Genomic DNA, 9,279 nt, shown 5'->3' with positions numbered 1-9,279 from the left:
TGAATAGACAGCATTTAAATACAAGTTTTAAATCACAGCAAAATATGGGCTTACATTGTTCTATATTAAAACAGAGTCATTCATTAGTGATGGTACTGACCATTCTAAGAACAACCCATTACTTAGCCAGTGGTCAGCAAACTGTGGCTCGCAAGCCACATGCGGCTCTTTGGCCCCTTGAGTGTGGCTCTTCCACAGAATACCGACTTCTGCACATGGGCCACGAAGTTTCAATCGCACTGTACGTGTGCGCCTGCATGTGGTATTTTGTGGAAGAGCCACACTCAATGGGCCAAAGAGCCACATGTGGCTCACGAGCCGCAGTCTGCTGACCACTGATAGGCTAAGGGTATTGAATATTCCAAGATAATTGTAGATTTAGTTTGACTTGTTCTTTATGGAAAACAGAGAATGTCCTGGTATGATAAGTTGATTTTAGGTTCTAGTAGCATTTCTATCACCTCCATAATTAGTACTTAAATACAATATAAGCTTTCTTCATTTCTGACCCATTCTTGTGGTTGCACAACTCATTAGCCTGCATCTTCACACTATTTCTTTTTTAAAAAATGAAAAATAACTTATTTTTAAAACTTTTAGAGAAACAATTGTGCAGACAACAAAAGTATAAAAATCATGTATTATTCAGATGACATTCAAAGGGACACTACTGCAAAATAATTCTACCAGCCCATGAATTAGTGGAGCAAATTCACCTTTGAATAACATGCATATTTACTGGTTTCTCTGGGAACACTTTGTTTCTTACTCCTCACCTTTGAGCAATAGCTATAAACTCTTTCAAATCACATTGTTAATTCTCATAATCTTCCTGTAGAAGTTTGGCAGGTGAAAATTACAGTATTGAAATTTCCCAAATGGAGACAGACAAATGCTCACTGCAGCTATTGCACAAGACAGATTAGATTTCAGCTTCTTTGTAATGACTGAGTCTCTGCCAACAGCTTAGGAAAAAAGAAAAACATCCCATCACCTTCGTGCTTTCCTTACCTATTCTCCCAAGGCTGATATTTCTATTCCAAAAAGTTTTCTTTGTTGTCCCAGGCAAAAATAGTTAGTGATCAACCATCTTCTTTCCACCTAACTGTTGATAGGATATAAAGAGCCATTCTACCAGTATAATTATTTGGTTTTTAAAATCTATTTTATGTCAATACTTTGCCTGGATTATTTCATTCAAAGTATGCTAACTAGAAGGCATGAAGTCTTGTGGTTAAAAGAAAGGGTTTGGAGTCTATCCAGCAAAGGCTGGGATTTAACTCTATCAATGCCTATGAGTCCTTGATAAATTATCCAAACTCTCTTGAGTGTCACTTTCTCATGTATAAACCAGGCCTAACAATGCCCACCTCACAGGATTGAATGATATAACCTAAAACTGAGTTATATAGTGTATATGAAAGTTTTTATTCTGGGCATCACACTTGGTAAGCACACAATATGTGTGGGCATTTCATATTGTTATTCAAATTTGTAATTTGCAGATCTGAAAGTTAAAGTAGTTAAAAGAATTTGATTATACCCTGTGTGTAGTGAAGTATTAACCTTACCCAAAAAGTGGTTTGACTTTTGCCTTTGGCTACTAGGAGGTGATCTCTAGGCCCTTGGAATCTCATGCCTCATTGGAACATCTTTGTTTCCCCAGGGACCTTGGTCACCAGACAGTCTAATAATATTATGTATGGTCGGAGCTTTGGATTATGAAGTATCAGCTCTATCTCTGGAGGGGCTCAAAAATAAGGTCAGCCACATAAGCAGTACGTTATCAAGCTCCAATAAATTTTTTCCATATATATTATCACACATTAATGCTGGGGAAGTAACCCTATCTATGAGTCTACAGGGAGAGGGCAATGGAAGTTCTACATTTGCTACTTTTCCTGATATCTTCCCTATGCAATTGAAAACCACAATGAAATATCAATTCACACATGTTTGGATAGTTATTATCAAAAACAAACAGACAACAAATGTTAGCAAGGATGTGGAGAAACTGGAACATTTGTACACTGTTGGCGGGAATGCAAAATGGCGTAACCATTATGGAAAACAGTATGGGATTGACTCAAAAAATTAAAAATAGAACTACTATATGATCCAGAAATCTCACTTTTGGATATTTATCCAAAAGAATTTAAATCAGGAACTTAACGAGATATCAACACTCCCATGTTCATTGTAGCACTATTCACAACAGCCAAGAGGTAGAAATAACCTAAATGTTCACTGACAGATGAATAGATAAAAAAGCTTTTTAAAATGTATATTTTATTCAATGAAATATTATTCAATCTTTAAAAAGAGGGAAATTCTGCACTATGTGACAACATGGATGAACCTTGAGGACATTATGCTAAGTGAAGTAAATAAGTCAAAGAAGGACAAATACTGCATGATTCTACTTATATGAGGCATATGAAATAGAGGATCAGAGAGTAGACTGGTGGTTATCAGGGGATGGAAAGAAGAGAAAATGTTAAGATGCTATTCAAAGTGCATACGTTTCAGTTATATAAGATGAATAAGTTCTGTCCTGCAATATTGTGCCTATATTAACAATACTATATTGTACTCTTAAAAATTTGTTAATCCTGGCTGGTGTGGCTCAGCAGTTGAGCATCGACCCAGAAACCAAGAAGCCACCAGTTTGATTTCTGGTCAGGGCACATGCCCAGGTTGCAGGCTCGATCCCCAGTAGGGGGTGTGCAGGAGGCAGCCAATGGACGATGTTCCTCTCTCATCAATGTTTCTTTTTTTTTTTTTTCCAGGGGAGAGCGCGAACGCAGTCCCCGACTACCACAAATTATGCAGTCGAGTTTCCCACATTTGGGGAAATCGCAGGGGTCAGCACATCCGAAGTGCAATGGATAAGCCTCGCCCTGGGAAAACCACCTTTGTGATCATGGTATCTCCCCTGCCAGGTAAGTATATCAATGTTTCTATCTCTCTATCCCTCTCCCTTTCCCTCTCTATAAAATTCAATAAAAACATATTTTTTAAAAAAATCTGTTAAGAGGTTAGAGCTTATATTAAGTGTTCTTACCACAATAAAATACACTTTTAAACATTTATAGAAAAATACTATTTCAGTCCACAGCTATACATTGCCTAGAGATCACCATTCCCAGTTATCAGATTTTAGCCTTTCATTATCTTTGAACTTTTTCACCATTCTATAAAACGTAGTTAAGTGACACCAATGTAAAATAACCCTTATAGACATGCAAATTTTGACATCTCTGATAGAGGTCTGACTTCTCTGTCCCTTATAGAAAAACAAGTTTTGCGCCCATCTGCACATTCAATTAAACATTCCTCTGTTGCATATAAATTTGTGCTTTTTTCACTGTTACTTTGTACCACTTTTAATATCTGCAGTTTCTTCATGAGTAAAATAAAGACTTTCGTACATGTTCATTTTATATTTTTATGGGTCATGATTTTACCTCTTCCTGAAAATTACCTTTTAACACATAGTATTTTAGGGGTACCCCAAAGGTGAGTGATTCTTACTGATGGTAATATAGTAGCTTTAAGGTGTGTTGGTCGGAAAAAATAAGAACTTTATATTAACAAAATATCATGACTTGATAAAGCAGAGATTTACTGATTACAGATGGCAGGCATTCATTCTCAATTTTTTGATAACAATTTCTTTGTGAGTATCATTCCACCACCTCAAGTCCATTGAGGTTTATGTAAAGGTGATTCCAGAGGTAGACATTGGGCACAGGTCTAAGCTATACAGAGAACAGGGTATAATGGTTTATAATTGGGGACTAGAGCAAAACTACTTTGGTTTGACTTTTCATTCTCACTTATTAGCTCTGGGATATAGTCTTTCTATGTCTCATTTTCTTCTTCAGTAAAATAGACAAAATAATATTTATCACATGGGAAAAGAGCTTGGAAAAGTGCCTGACACACACTAAGTACTCAATAAATGTTAACCTTGATTATTTTTCCATGAACTTCCCACAATGCTTGCTTCAAGGATGAGCCCATGACCAAGTTGAGACAGTGAGAATGAGGGCTAAGGGATTTTTCTGTTAAGGCTAGATAGAGAGGAGACTCTCTTTCCTGCTGATATTAAATCAGGAGGATGTAGGTCTGAAGCCTACATCTTGGTTTCCTATGGGAGCCTGAGCATGAGCCAATACAGAGAACAAATCAAAGAGATACAAAAGGACTAGCTCCTGGTGATAAGGCCAAAGGTCCTAGGTTTACCAGTTAGCTGACTCTGAAGCCAAATTGACTCTTGCACTTTTCATGTGTGTGAGTCAGTTTAGTCCCTTTTGGGTTCCAAGCCTGTTTGAGTTGTGTGTATTTTTAAATCACATGCAATAAAAAATCTTAACTTTTTCAGGAGCTAAAGATGAAATATCTTTGGGGACAGATAGCAGCATATCCTCTGGTGTCCCTCAAACTGCATTACCAAGGTGATACCTTGCATGTAAAGCACACAGCTCTGTTGCTAAGTGGTGATGCAAGTTTCTTTCACAGAGTATTCAACTTACCATAGCCAAAACATGGCCATTTCTTTACCAAGTGGCAAGAGTTAATATTTAGGGCACAATTGCTAATAATAGGTAATAGATATAAACAATAAACCAACTATGTACAGTTATCACTAGATGTACAAGTAACAAGGTTGTATCCCCTGACAAAGAGGCAATTAGCACAATGGCACCAAAGGGTACTAAGCAAAAGTCAAGCAATACACACAAAGGTCCTGTTTTTCTTCCAAAAAGCTATTAGCAGATTTCTCCAGCAAAGATGGTGAAAACTCAGTTTGCTTAATTCTCAATTTAAGTATTCACTAAATTTTTCTTTTAGTATTCACTAAATTTTCCACTGCACGTCACTGCTCAATGGGATATAATCAGCCTTTATTCCGGTGTAATTGATTTACATTATTAAGTCTCTGTTTGGTTCATAAGTCTAGGACAATTGAAGTTAGCACTAAAACACTGTCGAGATTAGGTTACTAATGATGCCTCCTCCTTTTATTAACTCCTTTTATAAAGCAGGTTAGTCCACCTCCCTGTGCAAACCTTACCTGTCTTCAAAATGGAGATACAATAAATGTGCCTCACTGAATTTTGACAACAACCAAAATAAAGTAAGTTTAAACAGTAAGATCCCAACACATTTATTGAAGGTGATCATCCTGATAATCCATATTATGCCTAAATTAATACTAGAATATCAAAGTGAAAAAAATTGCACTTTATTTTATCCAAAATAATGCATCTCTAAGTATAAAACTTCATCAGTATATCAAATTAAACCCTATAAACTGATCCTTATGTTTTGATACATGAGGCTGGCTTTGTCATTTTTGTGTCCTTTATTAGACCCTATGAAATTATTATGTTGATTGTGTCCCTCTTCTGCAGAGATTCTTTTAAAAACATGACTTGCAAGTATCCCCAGTCACTTACTGTTAAGAGACTTTATGATATGACATAAATGTGCATTTCCCTGCAAAGACAGACACCTCTGAAATCCAAGCATAACTCACTTCCCAGAAGAGCCCAGCTAATGCAGGAATTTCACAAAGAGCATTTCCTTTATATCAACACAACCTCCGGCTTCCTTTTCTGAAAGCTAATCTAAGCTTCAAGCTAAAAGTGGGCAGTGTTCTGAGACCAACTTCAATAAGGATTTTTTACAGTTTAATGCTAAAGGATTTTGACAGGATAGATTGAAATCACAGAATTTTCTCCCTCAAGGTTACAAAAACTACTCAAAAAAAAAAATAAATGACTCCAGACTATACAATGTTTTGGATACTTGATGGCTCTAGATAAGTGAGCTATTTAATTAACACCATAATTTTTTTCTTTTTTTATTAAAATAGAAAGTATCTTCTTTTAGAAAAGGAATTGGTCATGGACAGTTGGATACCTTCCATTTTGTACTTAAACTACAGGTATAAGGAATTAAAATGTGTTTTGCCCTTACTTCAGGGTTCAGAGACTTTCACAAATCCTGGGATTCTTTTAGTGAGGTGGGTTTTGTTATTGTTTTGGTTCTTAATACCTAACACAGGAAATATCTACAGCAAGTTAGGCTCTTTCAAAGGTATTTGTTAGAATATAATTAAATCACTTAGCACATGTCAGGGACTGTGCCAGTCTGAGATGACTCATGGATCACTGAAGTACATCCCTGCTTTCAAGGAATTAGCAGATTACAAGGGAGATGCAAATGTTTACACATCACTAAAAATGCAAAGCATTACATTAGAAACCCAAATAGGCTACAGTATACAAACAAAATGCTATGCAAACACAGAAAAAATGGATAAAATAATGTAAGCCAGAAAGAACGGATAGAAGCTTCTGCTCTGGGGCAGAAAGATTAGATTCAGTAGGGAAAAAAAAAGCAGGGAAGAAAGGGAAAAACATCCCAGTTAGACTGAACAGGGGAAGCAATGCCTTATGGGTAGAAAAATTCAGGACATGTTCAGACTTAAGTAGGTAGTCAGATGGAGCTGATATCCTGAGGAATGGAAGGATCTGGGCCAGTTTGTGGATGTTCTTCAGTAGTAAGGTAGGGATGCTGGATATTAATTTTGGGGGCAGTGGGGAGCTGCTGAGGGTTTCTGAGCATGAGGAGGGTGTGATTGAAATTCAGCTGCAAGAGTAATGTTCTGGCAATGGTGCAAAGGCTAGGCTGGAGTGAGGAAAGGCAGGTGAGGAGACCAGATAGAAAGCTACTGCAATGGATGGGCGTGAGGTGATGCCCTTTGTCTGGGCAGAGCAATGGAGAAATCACTGCACATAGAGTTGTAAAGAGATGCACACAATTGGCTCTTGGACAACTGCAGCACCCCTGGTGATACCTCACTCTTTTTGCCTTTTCTCATTTCTTGCTTCACTTACGTTCCCCCTGCACTCTTAATGCCATGGAATTGTGCTCCTTAGAGGTTATATGCAATCTATGGCACAAAGCTCATAGACTTTACTTTCCAGAAAACTTGACCTAAAATGACTAGTTTATGATTAATGTTTCTGCACTACATCTATGCAACCAACCCCAACTCTCTTATCTTCATTGCAAAAAATTGCAAGTTGAAAAATTTGACTCAAAGATACATAGAAATATCCCTTTTAGAATAAAGGACAGGTAACATGATTTTTTATAGCATTAAAACTTCATTGACAATGAGGAACCATGCGTGAACCAAAAGAGATAAAATGTATTGGTTTCCCCATAATGCCTGTCCCACAGAACATTAACTTCCCCAGGTGCCACATCCCAAGGTACAGCCCTTCAACTAAGTCCTGAAGTGGTGGGAGGAGTCAGAGCCTGTTAGTCCACTCAGGCACTGAAGTGGTTCAACACATCCTGGCTTCCCTACAAGTGAGACTGAATGGGTGTTGGGAGATGAGGCCAATATGGTGGCCTCAGGCCTCTCTATTAAATACTTAGCCAATGACCAGTGAGGCAGAAGTGGTCAAGAGAATGTGAGGGGGTACATAAAACTGAAGAATCAATTTTAGTCTAGAATCAACTCTTTTTCAAACTTCATGCTGTCTTCAAATAATGCAAAAACAGATTATCAAAATTCTGCTTGGTCAGAGAAAAGGAAGTAATAGGAGATTCTAAATCTTGAGCAACCCTGTGAAAATTAGATACATCATGTACTTATCATTCCTGACTGTCCATCTATCTTTTTTTGACTCATACCTAATGGTGCTTACATTTTAACATTAGCATATCCTAATTGTCAAATACCAACAATTGTAATTCATGGAAGGCCAACCAATGCAGAGAAATTACTTATTCATTTGGAAAGGTCAGCCCAATTATTGTAGACAAAGGCTTGTATTCTATTATGTTCGTAGTTAATGTCAGGAGTCTGCTATTCGACATGTTCAATAAAAATGTGTTGACTCTCTACCGTGTGCCGGGCATGCAAGCAATGCTAAGAAAATTAGTCCAAGCCTATGACCTTGAGGAATTCATAGTCCAGTGAGGGTAGAAAGACATGTAAAGAAATAGTCTTAATGCATAGAGATAAGGAGAGGCATATGCCAATTTGATGGCATATTTTCTCAAATGGGATGGCAAAGCAATGCTTAATGCTCTATATAGAATATGGAATTTAATCTGAAGGAAGGTAATATGAGCCCTTAGCAATTTTGGAAATGATCTCATTCATTGCTTGAGTGCCTGTGGTAAATGATAAAAAGCTAGAATTGAGCTGCTAAGGTACACTGGAGCCTATGATATTACATAGATTCTGGACTATGTGCACAAACAGAACCACTTTTTGTGAATAACAAGCACTTTGCATCTGTGTATTCAAATTCCTCACAGGCCCCCACATGGTAGGTACCATTATCATTCCTATTTTACAGATGAGAAGACTGATGTTTAAGGTGGTTATGAAATATATGCAAGGTTACAGAGTACTTGACATAGTGAACATTTGAACCTAGAGCATGTTTTTCCAAAGTCTGTGTGGTCTGCAGATTGGCTGCTTATTAGCAAAATGTTATTGACCTCTGATGAGATAAAAGCTTGTGTCAGAATGTAAATCAACTATATCAGTAAAAACATTGTTTAATTCATCTAATTTTGGTGTCAAAATTTTCTCAATAAAGTAAGCAGTTCATTGATTTACATTCGGTGCAAGCTACTTATCTTGATATAATCAGCACTTTGTGTAGCACTGTGCAAAACTACACTGACTCCTAGAAAGATAGCATCTTAGGTTACCATATAGTCTTTCTTCTTTCATTTCTATGGAGGAAGACTATTAACGTATGCTTAGTATATCTTGAGACAAAAGTAACTAAGAGGCTCCCAGCTACTATTCTAGGGAGTCTGCTCCAAAATTTCCAAACCTCCCGACCATTTTCAATATGCTTCTTCCTGCCTCCCAAAGAAACATACATTTTAGAGGGACTTGGCCATCTTAAAATTGGCCTGCTAGTTTTTTTTTTTGTAATATTATTGGCCAAGTTCTTTGACATCTTGTGAATACTCTGTCCCTATGATACATCCTTCTGGTTGCCTCAGTGCCCAGGACAACAGAGATGATTGGGACCAGCTCTTCCTCTCTGTTGGCACCTATCAGTATCTATTCCTATACCCAAGGACTTAACCAATGGTTTCCTTCCATTCATCACTGAGTTCTCACAGAACTTAATAGAGGTATTTTTGTTCTTTTAAGAAAATAATAAGTATAGGGTTAGCAATGTATTTTAGCATCTCCAAACTAATTTTCACAGATGTCTCAGC

At 37.2% G+C, this 9,279-nt stretch overlaps 1 non-coding gene across 1 annotated transcript; it reads right to left on the bottom strand.

The window, feature by feature from the left end:
• Positions 1 to 2,786: 2,786 nt before the first annotated feature.
• Positions 2,787 to 2,950, bottom strand: LOC132225417 (U1 spliceosomal RNA). The gene has a single exon (XR_009450926.1). It is a non-coding gene; the product is annotated as a U1 spliceosomal RNA (small nuclear RNA).
• Between the last annotated feature and the right edge of the window lie 6,329 nt (positions 2,951 to 9,279).

This window comes from Myotis daubentonii, chromosome X, assembly GCF_963259705.1.
Source record: "Myotis daubentonii chromosome X, mMyoDau2.1, whole genome shotgun sequence".
In the NCBI taxonomy this organism is placed as follows: Eukaryota; Metazoa; Chordata; class Mammalia; order Chiroptera; family Vespertilionidae; genus Myotis; species Myotis daubentonii.
The sequence above is the reverse complement of the archived record's forward strand: the minus strand, read 5'-3'. Positions and strand labels throughout refer to the sequence as shown.